The sequence below is a fragment of the Protopterus annectens genome, chromosome 2.part0, assembly GCF_019279795.1.
Source record: "Protopterus annectens isolate FY-2018-M chromosome 2.part0, PAN1.0, whole genome shotgun sequence".
Taxonomy (NCBI): Eukaryota; Metazoa; Chordata; order Ceratodontiformes; family Protopteridae; genus Protopterus; species Protopterus annectens.
Genome location: NC_056728.1, coordinates 1,212,618,053 through 1,212,637,419, shown reverse-complemented (window position 1 = coordinate 1,212,637,419; position 19,367 = coordinate 1,212,618,053). Strand labels below are relative to the sequence as shown.

The 19,367-nt window shown below is 42.0% G+C and overlaps 1 protein-coding gene across 2 annotated transcripts in view; it reads left to right on the top strand.

Annotated features, from left to right (window-relative positions):
• YIPF7 (Yip1 domain family member 7) overlaps positions 1 to 19,367 on the top strand; it is a 355,884-nt gene that overhangs the window by 89,178 nt on the left and 247,339 nt on the right. The window lies entirely within an intron of this gene.

The following is a 19,367-nucleotide window of genomic DNA, read 5'->3' as shown; positions in this document are numbered from 1 at the left end:
CATGATAATTAGAGCAATTTGCATAGTGTAAAGGCACGAAGGAGTGACAGAGCTTCTGTAGGATTCATTTAATATTACTAGCAAACTGTAAAGTATGATAAGTTCATGTCAACCCACAGTACTCCCACGGGAAATTGATTTGTTCCTGTTGGATATGGCAACTTAAAATTCAGATTACTAGCGCTTTAAAGATGAAGTAATTTCAGGGTAAATGATCTCACATTTGCTAAACTTGATGTTTTCAGTGATCAAAAGAAATGACCAAAAACAGGATAAATTGTGTAATAAGCAGGGTATTCGTTACAAAGCAACTAAGTACTGTTGTCAAGTAATAACCCATGACTGCACTTGGGTATGTCAAGATCTACTCACAGTTGGTGTGGTTTGATCACAAGGGTGAAGCTTGAGTGATTAAACAAAGCATTCCCCTGGGTAAATCCTAATATATCCACAAACAGGAGTAGATTATTGCTATTATGTAATTACATTATTTAACAAAGAAATTGCTTAACATTTTTGAATAATGTATTAGTATAAGGGCACTTCAGTCTTCTTCAGTGTTATCTTCCCTATACAGATGCACTGTGTATGGACTCTTGCACAGTACATCAGTACAGGAAAAGCGATGAAGAAAACAGAATCTCTGTTGCTGTTTTATTTTTTTTAATTATTAAAAAAATAGAGACTTACAAGGGACAGTGCAAACGTAAGGAAAATCAAGTAGGTTTCTGTTTGTGTAGTTTTACAGACTGTACCTGATTTTTCTTATATTTTGCTCTTTGCTCTATCCTTCAACATATGCCGATAGAAAGTCTTGCTGATCAATGGTACTTCAGGAGCTGGACTTTTTTACTGGCATTTTGTCATTTCTGAATAATTATGAGGATTTATTTTATAATATACCTTGGCTCTAGATGATTGTCACTGTTAAGGTGGCACCCTAACCCCATGTGGAAAATGGGAAAAAAGGGTTGGGGCTGGATGGATGCAATATGAGCTTCATGTAGGAATGTTTAGGAAGTGGATGGGTATTTCCTCTCCCAGTGTTTAATTGAGAATGGTTACAAATGAATTTAAAGGTCAGATTTAGCATGTATTAGGGAGTTTACATGAAAACAGTGATAGTACTGTGGTGGTGGTGCTGCGGTAGCGTTGTCGCCTCACAGTAAGATGTTGTCCTGTTTGATTCTCAGCTAGAGCGTCTTCTGTGTGGAGACATGCATGAATGGGCATACCTTCGTTGAAGGTTGTGTGTCAGGGCTGGCAACTCGGCACGTAAAAATCTACTGCCAATCATTAGCGGACCGGAGTTCCACTGTGGTGACCCCTAACTGGGAAAAGCCGAAAGACAAGCAGACAAGCACATGAAAACAGTGATAGTTTAAATATTAGATCTAGAGTGGCATACAGAGAATGACATATTTAAGTACAACAAGGAATCCTACCCTACATTTTGTTAGAAGTTAAGTCTAAAGCTGTCTGGCAGTAATTTTACTGTTTCTAATATAGTCAACTAAGCTTTACTGCATACACATTTCCCTACCTGACAGAAAGATAAAGACATCAAGGACACCACAAGTAAGCAACCATTCACTATCCTGACATTTCAGTAAATGAAGAAACAAGGCAGCATTACATGACATCCCACATGCACTGTCACCTTATAGGATACTTACTGTTGCAGTATTCTACAGAGAAGGGGTCTCCCGCCCAGGGCAGCCTGATGCTGGCCAGTATAAAAAAGCCTAATGATCTTGTAAGCACCGTACATCACATTTATGCTGCCTGCACAGAACATAGGGCATAAAAGGGATATACGGATGCAACTACCCAGAACTGAATTGACCCAAAAGACAACAGTCTCCATAGGAAAAAGGAGTCCATGCACATCCACAAAGAAAAAATGCAGAAGAAAAAAGGGAAACCCTCAGCAAGAATGGAATCTAAAAAAAAAATCAGAGCAAACAAAATGGGGTTGGAGGGAGGGAGGGAGTGAATAATGCAACAGTGAAGAGAAGGGCATCTACTGCTATGGTAAGATTTTACACAACTGTACTTTCTTTCTACACATATTTAGTACTCAGTGAGAGGACAGACTAGAATAGGTTTAGACCCGTGATGAGGGAGAGGCTTCAGAACAAAGTGAGGGATGTCATCAGAATTAGTGACAGACTAATGGCAACCAGGCTTCAGTGAAAGGGCAAGGTGGTCTTCATCATCTCAGCCTGATTTGTTTCTTTGTGTCTTTCGGCTTTTCCCGGTTAGGGGTCACCACAGTGGAACTCCGGTCTGCTAATGATTGGTAGTGGATTTTTACGTACCGGGTTACCAGCCCTGACACACAACCTTCAACGAAGGCACACCCCATTCACGTATGCCTCCACACAGAAGACGCTCTAGCTGAGAATCGAACAGGACAACGTCTTGCTATGAGGCGACAATGCTACCGCAGCACCACCACCACAGTTATATCATCTCAGCCTGATAGTGTTACCATATCCAAAACAGAAGGGAGAGTAAAAAAATCTCAAGAAACAGAATGGGAGGTGGAAGACTAAGAAGAACCCTCAACAAACCAACATAATATGGTTTTAGCAAAATCTGCTCTGGCCCTAAAAAATATATCCAACTTATAATGCTTAGTAAAGGTATGCACTGAAGACCAAGTAGCAGCTTCAGGGATGGAACTGATGTCCATCCCCTTGAAGAAGGCACCAGAAGATGCAACAGCCCTAACAGAATGAGCCCTAATTGAAGTAGACAGAGATTTGCCATGAAAAGAATAATAAAAGGAAACAACCTTAGATATCCAGGATGAGATGGTTTGCTTAAAAACAGCAAAACCAAATGTCCTGATATGAAAGGAAACAAAAAAAAGCTGATCAGACTAATGAATGGTCTTAGTTTTATCCAAATAGTACATGAGCTGTCTGTGCAAATTCAAGGTTTGCAAGACCATGTCATTAGCAGACTGCGGAAAAGGGAAAAAGGAAGGGAGTTGTTCTGACTGATTCAAGGACAACTCATTTACTACCTTGGGCATAATAAAAGGATTAGTACAAAGGGACATCCTGCCCCTGTGAAAAAAAAAACAAAAAAGAAGAAATGGCCATAAGGGCCTGAAGCTCAGAAACTCTCAGAGCAGAAGTAAGAGCCAGCAATAAAACAGTCTTCCAGGTACAATGTTGCAAAGAAGCAGAATCTGCAGGCTCAAAAGGAGCCTGAGTCAGTTTTTCCAAAACAAAGTTAAGGTCCCAAGGAGGAGGCATAGGTTTTCTTGGAAGCCTGATATACAGGACACCTTTAAGAAATTGTTTGAGCGCAAAACGAGAAGTCAAAGGAAGATTTAAGGGAAGCCAAGCAGAAATGGCTGGCAAAAGGGCCTTCACAGAAGTATAAGCCAGGTCAGACTAGAACAACTCACACAAATAAGACAGGACTAAAGGGACCCCACTGGAAAAGGGTCCTGGTTATAAGAATGGCACCAGACAGAAAATATATTTTCCATTTGGGCATATAAGATTTTCTGGTTGCGAGTTTCCTTATCTCCTGTAAATCCCTGTGCATGTCCTCAAAAAAGAGGTACCTGAAAGGGATCAAAACCCTATCACCCACAGTGTCAGTTGAAGAGTGGACAGGTGAGGATGGATGAGACACCCCTTATCCTGTGTGAGGAAATCCAACCAGTGAGGTAACATGTGGTGATTGCCCTTGGCCAGATGCATTAAGAAGGGGAGCTGGTGCTATCTTGACCAGAATTGAGTCACTAGCAAGATTTTAATGGAGTCCAGCTGAATCTTTGCAGGGTTATTGGAAGTAGAGAAAGAGAAGGGAAAGCATAAAGAAACATCCCCTTCCAAGGAAAAGAAAGGGTGTCCGGCTTTCATGCCAGACGGCATGGCACTCTGGAACACAAGAGAGGAAGCTGCCTGTTTAGAGGGGAGGCAAAAAGCTCTGTCTGCGGGATACCCCACTGATGGACAGTATCTATAGCCATGTCTCTGTGAAGCATCCATTCGTGAGCCTATGTTTTTGGCCTTCTCAGAGAGGCTGCCACTAGGTTATGCTCTGAAGGAATGTATTCTGCCTGGAGAGTTAACTGATAACTCAGAGCCACCTCTCAAGCTTGAAGAGCCATTATGCAGAGGAAGTAAGATTTTGTGCCTCCCTGCTTGTTGACATACACAACACCGTAGTGTTTTCTGTGTACACCTTCAAGGGTCCTGGTGAGAACATGGGGTGAAAAGCTTGAAGGGACAGAATCAGAGCTCTCATCTCTTTGATGTTAATCTGGTCTGACTTCTGATGGGGAGGCCAGAGACCATGAATGTTCAGGTGACCAAAAGAAGCTCCCCACCTCATGTCTGAGGCATTGGTGAACAGTTCTTGAGAAGTGACTGGAGGCTGAAAGAGACAGCCTTGAGTTGAGAACAAACTTGTTGAATCTACCACTCATATTCCTTCTTTAGACAGGGAAGGAGAGGTACATTTAAATCCAGAGGGTGACAATGCTACAGCCAAACTGACCTGAGGTACCACTGAAGCTTTTGCATATGCAGTCTGGCAAGAGAAAGCATTGAAATAGAAGAGACCATGAATCCCAGGGCCGGAAGAAACTCTCTGGCTGGCATGGCAGTCAGAGGAAGAAGAGACTGAAAGAAGGCTGTCAATGACAAACTTTTGGAGGTGGAAGAGAGGCCAACACTGGCACTGTCTGAATCTTGCATCCCAGATGCACATGATCCTTTTGAGCGTTGATATAAACCCCAGACTTTGAAGAAGATAGGTGATGAACTTCAGATCCTATAACAGGTGACTTTGAGAAGGTGCCTGAAGCAGCAGGTTATCTAGATAAGGAAAATCTGAATACCTTGGAGCCTGCAGAAAGCAATCACAGGAGCTAGGCATTTTTTGAATACCCTTGGGGCAGAAGAGAGGCCAAAGGGCAAAGCAGAGAACTGAAAAAGAAAGGAAGACACAGAGAAATGTAAAAACTTTCTGAAAAGAGGGTGAATAGGGATATGAAGGAAAGCATCTCTAAGACCCAAGGATACCAGAAAATCCTGGTGTAATAAAAGAGGAAACAGGGATTGAAGAGCAGGCATCCAAAAGAAGGGACCTTGAGAAAGGTGTTCAGCTGAGAGAGATCCAGAATAGGTCTCCAATTGCCCTGCTTTTGAGGAACCAGGAACATCCTGGAATAAAAACTCTTTCCCACTTGGGAAGGAGAAACAGGTTAAATAGTTCCTTGGTTCACCAGTGACCCTATAAACTCTGGGCAATGAGGAAGTTAATCTAGAGGAGGATGAGGAATCCCTGAAAAAGGAGGGAGAGACTTCCATATCATGAATTACCCTGATTGATGACAGAAATTACCCAAGAGTCTGAAGTGATGAGAAACCAGTTTGGAAGATAAAGGGAAAGCCAAAGAGATAAAGGAACCTGTTCTAAAAAGGGGGGAGGGGTGGTCAAAGAGAAGCAAGCTTATCAGGTAAAAGAGGATTCTGGGCCACAGAAATCTGAGAAGCCTTAGCGGGGGGAGGGGCAGGCTGGCTGGGTTGCCTGTGAACAAAAGCATATCTAGAAGGATAATTCCTCTAGATCTTAGGGATAGAAGAGACAAAAATATGTTTAATGTCCTGCACGGCTTTGCCTTTTTCTTCAAGAGATTTAAACATGTCAGCAGCAGTCTCAAAAAGATGTTTGTTATCCAAAGGAGCCTCCAATGACTTGGCCTTAATGTTCTCAGGCAGAAACTACAGATGAAGCCAAGAATAATGCCTCATGACAGGCCCAAAAGCTGCAGCCCTAAAAGAGGCATCATCAGCATTATAGATACTCTTAATAGAGTGGCAAGCCACTTGACAAGCAGAACCTAAAATAGATAAGGCAGAGGATTTGCCTTCAGAATCAGGGAGGTCAGAAATAACCCAACAAGCCTGAGCAATCAAGGCCAGAGCATACCTGGTCATACGGGTCTGGTAATTAACAGCCCTAAAGGCCAAAGTAGAAGCAGTGTAAACTTTCTTACCAGTTCTCTCTGTTGCCATACTGTCCTTTTCAGAAGGCAACAGTTTGGAAGAGGGAAAAGACTTATAAGGTTTATCAAAAGAGAATGACACCACAGCAGCATCAGCAGAAGGACATTTAAATAAAAATTGACAATCTTCTGGGACCATATAGAACCTGTCAGGTTTCTTATGAGCAGGAAGCTGAGAATCAGGAGACTTGGAAGCAGAAATGAAAGCATCTAATAAGCCAGTCAACACACGAGGAACTACCGATAGTTTAGGAGTAACCACCTGAAGCAAGGCATAATATCTGCTCAGAATATCAGACACTTGAGAAAAATCCCACTTAATGAATTCCATCATTCTAGCAATTGTGTCCTCAAAGGACAACTCCTGAAAAGTGCTAACAGGCTCCTCTTCATTAGAACCATAAGCTGAAGGTGGAGGCATCTGTGAAGAATAGGACAAAGACCCCTCACCAGACACTGAGGAATTCAGTTCCCTAAGCCATTTAGAAGGGGTATAGGTCCAAAGAGGAGCAGGTACTGAAATGCCTTGAGGAGGCTTTAGGACCATCAAGGCAGAAAACAAGCCCTGAGTAAACTCTTACCATTCCCTTTGGGAATACTTAGGATGGACTGAAACATGCTACAGTTTTTTTCTTTTCTTGGAAGGGACATCAGCCCTAACAAATACTGGAGTTTCTGACCCTTGGCAAGATTCGATAAGGGAACCCGTAACCCCTCCTCCCTGACCAATATGTGTGGAATCCCTTTAGGACCTTTGAGATAATCAGCCATGGTTCCCCTTGACATCCAGAGCAGTGCCTGCAAAGCATCAGAGAACATGTGTAAGAATGGATCCATACCGGCCTCTGACAGGATAGCGGGAGAGGAATCCAATGTAGATGCCGAAATACCTACAGAGCTATTACCCACTTTTAGAGAGATGTCCAGTGGATGCTGAACAGTTAAAGAATCCAGCAGAAAGTTCTTGGCCTGCTTTCTTGTCTAGCGAGAGTATCTCAGGGTTAATGGATTCTGCCATGGTACCCTGGGCTAACTGTTTAGGCCATTAGTTTTCAAGATAAATAGCCAGGGGAAGACAAGCAGCTTCTGAGTGTCTTAGCCACAAATGGGTTACAGATGCTACAAGAGGTATGGCTGTGGGAAGCAACCAAACAAAAAAGACACTGTTCGTGGTGATCCTTATGTGGAATCTACCTCCCAAACTGACATTTTCCCTTCTTGGATGACATGAACTCTGGGTAGCAAAAAAAAAACAACCCCAATGGGGCACTTATCTGATGGCTTAGTATTCAGTGCAGCAACAAGGCATTCAGACCATCATGGCATTCGAACTGGTGCCAAAAGGTTCTGGGTAGTTGCATCCGTATGTCCCTTTTAGGTCCTATGTTCTGTATGGGGAGCATAAATGTGATGGAAGGTGCATAGATCATTAGGCTTTTGCATACTGGCCGAGCATTGGAGATATATAAGGACATAATACGTTTCATGATGATAAAAATTTCACCTGTAGCTTCTAAAGTAAGCCTTTATGAGTGTGCAGCAGAGAGAGAGATTGTGTATGTTTGTGTACATGTGTGCCTGTATTTCTGATTTGGACCTAAGATACTGAATGTCACCTAATAAGAGTCAAGTAAGAGTTAATTTTTGCACTTTTACTCTCTCTCTCTCTGTGAGTATGTGTGTATATGTGTTTGTGTGTGTGTGTGTGTGTGTGTGTGTGTGTGTGTGTGTGTGTGTGTGTGTGTGTGTGTGTGTGTGTGTATATATATATATATATATATATATATATATATATATAAATAGAGAGAGAGAGATCCTTATAGTGAGGTTGTAATAGTTTTCCTGCTTTAGGGGTTTAGATTTCTCCCACCCTTAAGGAAAAAGACATTAAATCACAAGGAAAACTAGTACATCATGAACAATGAAGTCACTGGCTGAGACTCCTTAAAATCAGATAAAAAGAACCATGAATAGGAGACAATCTCAGCTGAGATTCTGAAGTAATTAAGCACTTCTAACTTGTTTAGAAACTGATACAGCTTTAATGAAAAATAAAATGTATTAAATAGATGAGCAATTTCACCTTTAACTAAGCTTCATCAGATCCAACTGCAGTATACATGATGTGCAGTATTTATATGTTTTATCACATAGTTAATTCTGAATTCACATGAACTGGGGCATAACAGGCTGTCTGACCAAGTTACAATACAGTAGGTCTTATTTTTCATACCTGTTCTGCTTATCTACTCTGATTGGTATTTAATAGGCATAGCTTATGTGCTGTATCCCTATCATATATGACTAGTGAATAATTGGTACAGGCACTTTTTATAGCACTTGGCACTAGCTATGCACATCCATTAGTACCTCATTTTATCTGTGATGTGACAAATTGGTGTTAATTTTCCATATTTAGAATGGACAGGTACTAACGAATACATGACAAACATTTGAATTATAATCCATAAGTATTATACTGTTGTAACCATAATTACAACTAGTTATGACCATGATAGGAACTTTCTTACTTACTCACTGACTGGGAGTACCTATATAGTATTCCATACACTTCTGATTTCACAGCACAAACTACAGAATAATCCAAAATACTGCTAAAGATCTGGAAAGCAATGACATTCAGCAGAAAAGCTAGTCGATAAACTTTATTTCAATAAAAATAAGCGCTCGTTCACTTAAACCATATGTGAACTTCTTCAGACTCTTCACCCACAGTAACAGCTCTGTTTAAAAAACTCAAGTACAATGATGCAATCATTATATCACTTCAAGTGGCTTAAAGGTCTGGCCACCCATTTCTTTAAAACATTTTTTTTTAAACATTTTGAATATAAAACAAAGAAAAGTACAAGACCAAACTACCTTATTATTTAAATAACTTGTTTTTACCCCACAGGTAGTTAATAATTACTTAAAATGTTACCTATCTAGTCCAAGCTTTTAATGCTAAAATAGGTTTCATACTGCAGCAGTCCTCCAACCCTGGATACAAATAGGCTTTAAAAATTAGTTGCCATACTAACTCTTTCTTTTGCAAATTAAAGTTCCCATGGCCCTCCCCTCACCTTTACTGGGACATGATCAGCGACAAAATATTTAAAAAAATGATACTCATTCATATTCACGTTTAGCTAAGGTGTTAATAAATTTATTTTTTAATACTATATTCATGTTCATAGATACAGTCTTTAAGTTTGTGCTCAGTTTTTCCAAAATAAAAACAGGGACACTTCTGGCACTGTGCTATATATATATATATATATATATATATATATATATATATATATATATATATATATAGCATATAGTACCTATATAGTATTCCATATATCTGGCAATATGCCATCTTTTCCATGAAAGAATGAATGCAACCTATATACCACAAGATATGAAATTGATCTGCATGTGCATGGTTTAAGATAAACTCCATCATTGTTTGACAGTGAATTTATAATGGTTAAATGAAGAAAGATATAGCTGACTCCTGTTTCCATATGCTCCATCTAATGAAAAAGATGTCAGAACAGGTAAGTTAAAAGAGGTAGGGAGAAACGTGTGTCATAAGTCCTAGTTAATGTTTTGAAGATAAATGACTGCAGTGTCATGGTTGCAGTGGGGAAATTGGCTTAAGAATGAAACCTGCCTAATTATACAGCCATAATTTTAGAATTTTCATGAACAGTATGCCTAGTCAAAGAGCAGACATGGTATTATCTTTACTGTAAAAAAATAATAATAAAAAAACAAGATTTGCAGACTTCCTTTGATGCCCTTAAACTGCTAGCTGCTCAGCCCTTTTTTGGGGTTTTATCCAACTGCTCCTTTTGGGTTAAAGATGTAGTGCTGTCTTCTTTTTTAATATGATTTTGAGGAACTTTTTTAAAAGCTCATCAAGTTAATTAAGAATTACTGAATTAATTTGCTAAGAGTAACATCATACTGTTGTGTGGTTTTAGTTTAAAATTGGATTCTAATAGGAGTTTAATTTATAGAGCTGCTGTCTTGCTGAATTTTTCATAATTCACTGATGAGTCCACTAATGTAAACTGTCTGTCTGGTGATAATATTTTGATAGATGTCATCATAAATAATACATTTATGGATTCAAAAAACTGAGGCTTTAAATCAGATACTATGATTTAAAAAAAGGAAAATGAATGTTTTGTTCAAAATTCACCCAGACTTCATCAGACAATTTGCAATTACAATCACAGTTTTAAATAACTTCAATTATGGGTGAAATGATTTATGTCAGCTACCACTTTAAAATCTTATAAATTAATGTCAGCATTTGAAACCTAAACCATGTAAATTATTATAACAGCTAACTTAATAAATCTGGCTGTGTAATACTCCTGGATTTTAACTATGGTTTCATAACAATACATTCATTCATATCAATGAGTTGATTTTTCCTCTTCTCCAACAAAAAATGCTATTCCGTTTCTTTATTGTCTAGCAAAATGCCCAAATTACTTTTTCTTTCATTAGTGCTACAATTTCTGATAAGAAAACCAATGTTTTTAATCAGTTCCCCACCTCATATGAATTCTCATAAACAGCATTGTATCCATGAAAAAATGAAAGTGTCCATGCAGGAGCAGTGTAGCCACTCCTGCATGGAATATGGCGGCTGAGCGATCCAGGAACATGCCGTATTGACTTCACGAGTGAGCCAACACTGTTCCTGCACATAAACCCATGCAGGATGCTAATTGCCTCATTTGCTGCTGAAAACCATGCAAATGAGGTAAATAGTGATCCAGGAAGCAGGTAGGTAGCTGTGCAGGAACAGTGTAAGCTGCAGAAATGTATTAAGCTGCAAAATTGAAAACAGAGCCATGACAGCTCCAATAAAAGCATGGACCCTAACCTGTAGGCATCCCAATGGCCAAATATATGGCCATTGGCATGTTAAACTGATTATTTTTTTTTTTTTAAAGTTTATTATTTCTCGGCTGATCTTGGCCGTTGAAGCATAGGGAAGTGCCACGCAAATGGGATGGTGGGGAAAATAAAAAAATAAATGAGAAAACTCCATTTTAGGAGAAAGCTGCATTTTGCTAGTATAGTCAATGGCAAGCAGAATCAAAACAATGGCAGGGAACACTGGTTGCTAAGGGGGAAGGCTCTTGTGTAGTGTAGTAACTATGGAGTAAGGCAGTGGGGTATATTAATGAGGGGACCTATACTGAATCACAAAATTCTTCTAAGTATCACACTGCACCTAACCGTGTAGGTGCTCTAACACTACTATGCAGACAGGAGGAGCAGCTAACATGAAAAGGGGTGTGTGTCATGCTTGCTGTAAGCACATTGGAGCTCTGTTGGCTGGGTTTGTGCTTAGCTAAGCACAGCTAAGCGAGGGGGTGTGTCTGAGGCTGTATACACTTATTCCATGAACTGAGGAGTGTGTTTGCACCCAGGGGAGGGCCATTTCTTGTTGTTTACATAAGCTAAATATAGGAAGGATATAGGAAAAGAAAAAGGAAATAGCAGAACAAGGGAAATGCAGTACAAACAGCAATATAGGATACTGCAACACACAATGGGCCATTGAAAGCACTCAATAATACAGCCGGCAAGTATCTGCATAGCTGAAAATGGGAGGAGATGTAAAAAATAATTAAAGGCAACAGTACAATAAAGGAGAAATGAAATAGAAATCACTAATATGGGACTCTTGCAACTTACAATGGGTCAGGCAAAGCACACAATAATACAGCTGGCAGGTGGCTGCATAGCTGAAAGTGGGAGGAGATGTAAGTAAAAAATAATTAAAAAAAGGGCAACAGCAGCATAAAGGCAATCATGCACAAATTACCAGTAATGCCTCTAACAGTCACAGTGGGCAAATCAAAGCCATGAGTAATATAGGTGGCAGCTGTAATGTATCATAGTCAACCAATCATACAGGCAGCATCTGCAACACAACAGTATAAACTATGCAAACACCTTACAGTCTGATTTTTCCCACAGACTCTGCACCATTAGTGTACACATGCGGGGGAGTTTTAACTGGAAAATGTTTGGGGTTGCCATTGCTTTGTTCCATCAGTATGTGGTAGAGGCTGATGGCGGAGAGGAGGACAATGCTGACAACCGCCACAGACCAAGTAGGAGGAGAAGAGTGTCCAGACCCAGGGTAACCTACCAGGGGCTACATGGTCTGGAGATAGTAGAGTGCTGCAGGGTGGACAGAGACATACTTCAGCAACTCACCGAGCTGTGCCAGCCTCACCTCAGAGCTAGAACCAACAGAAGGGAACCCTTCTCAGTGGATATCAAGGTATGTGTAGCCTTACGAATTCTAGCTACAGGTACTTTCCAAAGACATACTGGGGACATGATGGGGGTCCCACAAGCATCTGCATCCAGGGTACTCCACCAGTTCCTGGATGCCATGCTACCACATGTTGGTGAGCACATTTACTTCCCCAACACCCATGAGGAGAGGACCAGCAATTTGCATCTCTTCCACCATGTAGCAGAATACCCAGAGGTATTGGGTGCCATAGACTGCATGCACAACCACATCAAAGCACCACCTGGTGAACAGGGTAGGGTCTACATAAACCGCAAAGGTTTCCCCTCCATCAACTGCCAGGTAGTGTGCGATGCCCAGGGCATTATCATGAATGTGTGGCTGGAAGCCCTGGAAGCTATCATGACTCCCACATCTGGCATTCCTTACAGCTGTACCAGGCATTTGCCAGTGGGGGCATCTGGTATGGCCATCTGGTGGGGGATGCTGGCTATACACTGGAGCAATGGATGATGACACCCATCAGAAATGCATACACACCCACACAAGAATGCCATAATGAGGCACATGCACAAACCAGGATCATTACAGAGTGTATGTTTGGGATGCTCAAGTCATGGTTCTGCAGCCTTGACATATCTGGTCGTGTCTTGCAGTACTCTTCAGCCACATGTGCACACATTCATAGTATGTGCCATGCTACACAATATGATCCTGTGGAATCAGCTCCCGCAGGAACAGCACAGGGAAGGGCCACACAGCCCACCACCATAGCCAAGGTCCCCATAGGCACAGAAGGAGGCCCCTGAGCCTACTCCCATAGAAAGAAAGAGGCGTGCCCAGTATGCTCAGGCCTTGGCAAAGAGGCAATGCATAGCACACAGACACTGACACTGTAGGGACCCCAGGGACTGACACTTCTCTCTGACTCACACACACAGTAAAAAGGATGACACTAACATCACATTACATGTGAATTACCATGTATAGGCAGTGTACTGTGTGCATCCAACATAGGTGGCCCTCAAGCACTGTCCTCATAACTGCTGAAAGCACAAGGTAAGTAAGTCTTCTTAACAGTAAATGAATGGAATAGTATGTTCTGCTAGCATATCTATGGTAATGCTGCATGTATGCAAGGGAATGGGATGGCCTACTGGGTTAGCAACACATGACTGTCAGCTATCTTGGCCACCAGGAAATGTGTGGCCAAAACTGGCCTCCACACACTATGCAGTAGTACCTAAGGTGGCAATTCCCACTGCAGTATAGGTGTGGGGACAACTACGTGGATGTCAGGGTGGCGGTCCCATAACCACCCCTCACACCCACACAGCAAGTCAGCTGTAGAAAACCACAGAGAAATGTCTGGTAAAGGCACAGAAATGGTGGAAATTTTGAACTAGCCCCCTACAAACTCACACAATGATAGTACAGCAGGGCCCACAGTTGCAGCAAGGCTTTGAAGGATAGGAAGTCTGAAACTCAAATGTATGCCAGTACAATCTGACCTGGGCTCTTTATTGATATGACTCCAGTCCCCAAGACAGGGCACAATAGTATGGTAAATGGAACCAAAATGTAAAGCAAATACCAGCACAGTCTGTGCAAATGTGTACAGTGGACAGGTGTGCCCCCCATATACCCACACAAATGCAGTAACATATATGTTTGCATGGAAATAGCAGCATAGCACACATTGGCAGGGCTATACCAATACACATGAAAACATGTTGCCTGTCCACAATATGCAGGGGTCAATGACCTATGTATATGTGTGGTTAATACTGTCTGGATCTGGCCAGCATGTTCTCCTGGCAATCATCTATTACTGCCCTAGGTACAGTGCTGCCTTTGACAGGGTCATGTGCAGATAACTACAGTGCCACCTGTTATGCATGTTAGTGACACCCACTGCTCTGCCACTGACATACCTGGAAGTCACAGTGCTATGTGGAATATGCTACACATGTTACTGACATCTTGAAGGATGTGTAACAGAGGTGCTAAGGCTTTTGTGAATATAAGTGCTGTGTGGTTCTGTTGCCAGTGGTAATTTTCAATAATCCTTTTTCTTATGTTTGCTTTTACAAATAATGGACATGCCTGCACAGTTGAATGCACTCTATATCCACACCCATAACTCCCAACCTCTGACAGCAAGATGTCTGGACAAGGGCAGAAAGAAAATTGTAACAAATGAACAATGATAGGCATGTGTTGTAAATATCACCCTTACATACTGAGAAAGTTGGTGGGGTGAGAGGTTTGCAGTAGTGGGAATTGTCTGAAGGTTATATATTTGGAAACAGTAATGTCTGTATTATTTTGTAACATCACGCTTCAATTATATGTAACTAACTTGTCATAAAAACACAAGTTTATGTAGAAAGGATGAAACCTTTAGCCGAACACCTGGACAACCTGCCAAAAAATGTACAGGTCAGTGGTATGCACACACAAGTATATGACACTTAAGGTAAGAAAGATACCACACAAGCACGAGATCCCCAGCCAGTATATCACCAGGTTGCTGGACTGTTCACACAGCTGTGTGTCATTACTACACTGGCTATAGCCGCACCTCACAAATGGTCTTGTTGGGCAAGAATTTACATAGCTGCTCTCATAATATTGGTCTATGCATCATACAACTACAATCCTCTGGAAAAGCACTGTGATGATCTGAGGATATCTGGCACTAGGTAATGGCACAATACACTGCAGTTTCAGACTACAGATATGTCAGAACATGTCTGCTAAACAAAACAAGTACCCTGAGAAAAGTCCTGTGTACACCTGAGAGGTATGGCTGAAGCACACAAAACCTTGGACTGGAGTACACTTATCTCTGGAATGGAGTCCCACCCTAACTATAGAAGGTCACACTGGGCATGCTACTATACTAAGAGAATCACAGGACATGTTGGAACCCACATCAGAATATATGACTGTATTGTGTATATATGTCCATGCATACAGACAGCTATGTTCACCTCAACTGCCCCCGCATGCACACACATCAGACAGGATTACCCTCAGCTAGCTGTAGGTGGCCCATATGTGATATAACTGAATCTGTTGCATGAGTTACACACACACACACACACACACACACACACACACACACGCACATGGGCAAAAGATAACATATGTCAAGCATACACAAACATAGATGTGGGGAAATGAGAGACAGACAGTGATACAGAGAGACACAGGGGGACACAGACAGAGTGAGTCACACACATGGATACCCTGAATGGGATACAGTGATGTCCTACTGTGGACAGTGGCATACCAGTTGTAAACAGTCACACATGCCAGCATAAAAGGTGAGCCCCACTGTGTAACAGTACTGAGGTTGAGTTTATAATATCACATCACCTGTCTGTCTGGGTGTGTCTCCATTAGTCCAAGTATTAGGAGACTCTTCCCACTTAGTACACTTCACATTGCCCTACTTCACAAGCTCTGCTGCTTTCATTCACCTTAGAAGTACCACTGGACACTGATCACATTGCCATACTTCACAAGCTCTGCTGTTTTCATTCACCTTAGAAGTACCATTGGACACTGATAACCCCTATAAGCTTTGTAGCACATGCAATAACCGAGTAACACTATAGTAGAAATAAGTAGATAGGTAGGGGTTCTAATCTCAATACTGACAACTGTGTGTGTGTGTGTGTGACAGTTGTGTATTTAACAGTGAGGGTGTGTGTGTGTTTTTGTTTGTAGGTGAAACAGTTTTAGACCATTCCCACCCACAACACTTCCCAGTGCCTCACTTTATCACTCCTGCTGATGTCATTCCCTGTATCAGCACCTTTGGCCAGTTGTCAGCCCAGTAAGCTCTGTAGCTTGTGGGATAACTGCATAACACAGTAGTACAAATCACTAGCTAGACAGGGGCTCTAATCTCAGATCTGCAAATGAGTGTGTGTGTATGTTTGTAAGAAGAAGTATTTTGATAAGTCTCTGACCCACTGCCCTCCTTTGTCACTCCTGCTGATGTCATTCCCCTTATCAGCACCTTTGGCCAGTTGTCAGTCCAGTAAGCTCTGTAGCACATGTGATAATTGCATAACACTGTAGTACAACTAAGATAGGCAGGGATTCGACTCTCAGATCTGGCAAATGTGTGTGTGGGTGTATAAGTGTGTGTAATTGTGTATGTTTCTAGGAAGAAGTATTTTGATAAGTTACCCACCCACTGGCCTACTGTATCAGTCATGCCAATGTCACTCCCCTTATAGATTCATAGGTGTGTACTAGGCTAATGGCCCTGAAGCCATTACAAGCCTAGCCCATTGAAGTGTCTTGCCATTGTGCCACCCAAAGTTAGTTCCCAGTGACCTCAAGTAGGCCACTGGAGTGATCCCTGGGGTGAACTTTCTATTACCCATCCACTCATCAAGATCTCTCTGGAACAGGGTCATTTAGGTGCTTTGCTTGATATGTATGGGGAGTCTATTCCAGTGCATATGCAGTCTCTGGGTGAGGAACCTGTCCCTCCAGCTTATTGTGTTGATTGTGGTAATGAGGTTGAGGCCCCTGCAGTGTGTGGTGTAGAGAGATTGAGATGTCTTTAGATGTAGCATTTGTAAAAGAGCTGGGTCAGACATGGCTTTGCAAGTCAAGCAGAAATCGCCTCTAAGTAAGCGATATGAGACAGAAAATAGCTGGTGTCTTTTGAGTTTATCTGTATAGGACATGTGTTTAATGCCTAGGATTCTCATTGTGAGGTACTTCTGTAGCCTTGCCAGCTGTTGCAGGTGTCTAGTGAGGTACATGCCAAATGGGCCATTATACCTGATGTTTGGTCTCATGAGGGAAGAGTACACAGAGATGATGACCTCCTTCTTCCCGGATGCAAAACCCTTAGTAATGAGATGTGCCACATAGAAAGATTTCCTGATCACATTGCCAATGTGGTGGTTAAAGGAGAGGTTGCTGTCAACCTGTGTCCCCAGATCTCTTATAATGCCTACAGTGTTCAGTGGACTCCCATTGATGTAGTACTTAGTGGGTACAGAGATTTTACCAAAGAGACTCATGATGCATTTTGTGGTGTTAAGCTTCAGGCCATGGTTTCCACACCTGTCAGTGGTCTCAGTGAGGCCTTTCTGTAGGATGTCTGCATCACTTGTGGAGTTAATGATGGCTCCCAGCTTGCAGTTGTCTGTGAACTTGGTCAGCCAGAGTTCCTTTGTGTTGGCCTGGACTCCTAAGAAGTACATGCTGAACAGGAGAGTACCCAGGACTGATCCCTGTGGGACTCCACTCATGACTGGTTGGCAGTCTGACTTGGAGCTCATTACTTTTACACTGTGTGTTCTGTCTGTGAGCCAATTTTCAACCCCCCCCTAGTGATATAGGAGTTGATGCCTAGTTTGGTGGGTTGATCCATAATTCCTGACTGAGGAATGGTATCAAGAGTCTTGGCTAGATTTATGTAGGCTGTATGCAGTGCCTTACTGTCATACACAACAACAACTGACTCAAAGACATCAACTAGGTTGAGCAGCCATGATCTCCCTTTCACAAAGCCAAACTGTGTGGGGTCCAGAGTTAGGAGATTACCTATATGTTTGTCGATCAGGTCCCTAATGATGCACTCCATAGTTGTACACATCAGACTTCTCAGGCTACTAGACTGATAATTCCAAGGGTCTGTAGTTGCCACACCTTTATGTATAGGGATTACTGTAGCAGTGTGCCATTTGGGAGGGACAAAGCCTGAGGTGAGGCTGTGACTGAACAGGGCACATGGATGTGGTGCCAGGTATCTTTGCAGTCCATGTAGAACACAGCCAGGGATAATTTGGGGTCCCATTAAAGCTGTATTCTTGCCCATGGACAATGCAAGTGTAAACTGGGCGGCAGTAATCCTGGGTGCCTGGATTTCTTCTGGCATTCTGATTGTTCCCCTACCGAGGGAGAGAGGGGTAAAGCTGGCAGTGAATATGTTGGCAAGAATGTTGGCAATATCAGTTGGTTCAGTATAGGAGGTAGCATTGTGCAGTAACTCAGAGCACTTATGAGTATTGGCATGGAGGTTCTTGATATCACTAACAAAGGATGTGTGATTGTTGTCAGTGTCTGCTGCAATTCTGCCATCATAGGAGGCTTTAGGTGATTTCATGAGGGATCTCAAGTTGTTGAGGCTAATAAGGGAGTTTCACCACTCTTGGGATTCTACCTTTTTCTGCAAAAGTTTCTTCCTTCTGTTGTACAGGTTATTAATGGCAGGGGAACACCAGCTTGGCCTCTAGTGTTTGGAGGAGAGTGTCATGGTTCCATTGGGTATGGCTAGTTCCATGCATTGATGTACATGTTTGTACAGTACATTAGATTATGATTCGGCGATCATGCAGGTATTTTCCATTGGCACGGGTGCTGGGAAGTTAGCCACCTGTGTTCTTATGAGTCCAAAGTCAACTTTGGAGAAGTTTTTCAAGGTGGTTACCTTTGCGAGGGGTGTGGGTGAGATGTGGATTTCCATGGGGTTTACTCAATGTTGGATATGACTAGGTAGTATCTGACTATTGTTGTCAAGCAACAGTCCCATATGTTAGTATTCAACACAAGTCAAGGATGTTGCTTCCTGTAATGGGTGTCAGAATGAGCTGGTCCAGGCATTGGAACTGATGAATTCTGGGAAGTATTGGGCCAGTGTATTGGTGCTTGAGTATCTTACCCAGTTGCTGGAGGGGTAGTTGAACTCTCCTAGTATGAAAGTGTTGGGTTGGACCTTGATAGTTTCCAGGGTGTTGAGGAATGTGGATTGAGAGTCTAGGGACATGGATGTGGACCTATAGCAGGTTATGACATTGATTGCACTATTACCCAATGTCAGTTGTACCTGAAGTATCTCAGATGCCATATGCTGTGATACTACTCTGGATGTGTGCATATCCATTATTAATATGGAGACACCATTGCCTTTGTAGCAGTGGTCCATGTTTTGGGGCTGACAGGTGTGGAATGAGTTATAGGCTGGTAGTGCAGGGGTGCTGTCTGCTGCTGTAAACCAGATCT